Raw genomic sequence first — 2,547 nt, 5'->3', positions numbered from 1 at the left:
TCGGAGTCCCCCCCCCCCCGCCCGGAGCACGGGCAGTGCGGAGGCCCCCGGGGTTCGGACGGTGGGAACCCCCATCCCCGAGAGCAGGGACAGTGGGGAAGCCGCCAGGGATCAGACCCCCCCCTCCAGATGACGGACAGTGGGGAGGCCCCCGCGTTCAGACACCCCCGCCCAGAGGACGGGCAGTGGGGAGGCCCCGGCGCTTGGACCCCCCCCAAAGGACAAACAGTGGGGAGGCCCCCCCCCCGCCCCCGGAGAGCACTGACAGTGGGGAAAACGACCCGAAATGACTGGGCAGCTGGGGTCTCAGAAGGGAGGGAACAGTCTGTGCCCCCCTCCCTCCCTGGGTGGTCCTCTCAGGCCTGGTCAGCTGAGGGACCCTGGGCCCTGACGCTGATACCTAAGCACCCCCGCCCAGGAGTCGCTGAGGCCCAGACTCAGCCTCCCTCAAGTGGCCTCCGTGGCCTCCAGATCCTCTGAGCTGGGAGGACCACTGAGGGGGGGGCAGGTATGCAGGTCGGATACCCCCCCCACCCTCCCACCCCTGCTCGGAGCAGAGACAAGGCTGCAGGAGGGGCCGTCGCTGGTGGATTCCGACGAAGCGGGTGGTGGAGGAGGACCCGGAGCCCCAGCTCCAAAGTGGACCCTCCCCTCCGAACGCCAGGGGCCAGTGCGCCCAAGGGAAGAGTGGCTGTCAGCGTTCACTCCCTCCCTCCAGGGGCAGCAGCGCAGAGGGTCTGAGTCGAAGTTTCTCCGCCACATACCAGTCAGGGGCTGTGGGAGGTGGGGAGCCCGCCTGCTCTGCCTCCCCACGGAACTCCTCACCCCTGTAACTCTATCACCCGTGACCTCGGCAAGTGTCCCCACAGGCCACAGGCTATCCTTGCAGACCCGCTCCCAGCCCTGGCGGCCCGCTGGGACCACACGCCAAACTGGCTTTTTTTTTTTTTTTTTTTTTTTTGGTTCCGGAACAGTTTGAACCAGATGGCCGGACAGATCAATGTCCACACACATTTGCAAAAATAAATAAATGTCCCCTGTGCTGCGGCTCATTTCTCAGGGACAACGGATGCTCCCAGGGGAACCGCCACACCTCTCCCCTCCCTGTCTCCCTCTGACCTGAAATGCACAGCGCTTCTAACGGGCTGTTTCAGGTTTTGTGATTAAACGAGGGTGAGGTTTGGAGATTGCTGGGCAGCTTAGAAAAGCCTCTGAGGAGAGAAAGAGGGAGGGAGATGGGGGGGGAGGTGAGAGAAACAGGAGGAGGGGGAGAGCATGGCGGGTGCTCCGGGAGCGGAGCGGCCGGCAGGCCAGGCCGAGAGGGGACGCTGCTGTGTCCACGGACAAGACCAGGACGCGGCCCAGTAACAAGGCCATGAGAAGCGCCGGAATAAGGCCCCGGCGGGACCGGGGCGCAGCGCTGCAAGCCCGCATCTCTGGAGTCTCTGGAAGGAGAACGCGGATGCAGAGACGGGAGGGGGGAAAGGTGATCGCAGCGGAGGGCGACTGAGCAGCCGCCGTCCGGCCTCGACCCAGCCCCGAACCCGAGGAGGCGATTGCCAAGGAAACAGTGAATAAGCAGTCCGCGCTGCAGGAGGCGAGTCCTGGGAAGGCACCCACGGCCCCTCAGTTTCTGGGCCTCGGAACCAAGAGAGACACTACCAGCTCCGGAGAGGAGAGCCGGATGCCACAGAAGGGACTGAGTCAGGGCGCTCCGGGCTGCTCAGCACCCACGAGGCGGCGAAGCAGTGCCTTCAACGTCCTGAGGGAAATGATCTTCGGCTAGAATGGTACCAGACCGGAGGGTGGAATCAAGACAAAGTCCCCAAAAGGTGACTTCTGTGCACCTTTCTCAGAAAGCTCCTGGAGGAGCGTCACCAAAATGAGGAGGTAAATTAAAGTAGGGAAGTGTGAGGGCGCCTGGGTGGCTCAGGTCATGATCCCACAGGTCACGCCTCGCCTCGGGCTCCTGCGCACGCACGGCTGCTGTCAGCCTGGAGCCTGCTTTGGCTCCCCTGTCCCCCTCCCCGCCACCCCATCCCTGCTCACTCTCTCTCTCAAAAATAAGTGAATGTTAAAATTTTTTTCCTTAAGGGGGCACCTGGGTGGCTCAGTTGGCTAAGCGGTCATGATCTCACGGTTTTATGTGTTCGAGCCCCGCGTCCGGCTCTGTGCTGACAGCTCAGAGCCTGGAGCCTGGTTCAGAGTCTGTGTCTCCCTCTCTCTCTGACACTCCCCTGCTCGCGCTGTCTCTCTCAAAAATAAATAAAAAACATAAAAAATGCTTTTTCCTTAAAAAGGAAAATGTGATTCGACCAACAGGAAAAGGAGAGGGTCCACCAGAAGATGGACAGAGGAGAGCCCAGAAGACTGTGGGACAAAGGCGCCCAGGACATGGAGGGCAGCCCCGTCCAGCACCAAGGGAAGTGGAAAGCGGACACGACCTAGTATGTGTAGAAAATCCTGTTGAGGGGTTTGCGTTTTGTCGGGGAGTGTGGGAAGGGCTTGTGACTGGCATCTCCTGACTCCTGGAAAAACAAGCGAGAA

Source organism: Suricata suricatta, chromosome 12 (assembly GCF_006229205.1).
Source record: "Suricata suricatta isolate VVHF042 chromosome 12, meerkat_22Aug2017_6uvM2_HiC, whole genome shotgun sequence".
Taxonomy (NCBI): domain Eukaryota; kingdom Metazoa; phylum Chordata; class Mammalia; order Carnivora; family Herpestidae; genus Suricata; species Suricata suricatta.
The sequence above is the reverse complement of the archived record's forward strand: the minus strand, read 5'-3'. Positions refer to the sequence as shown.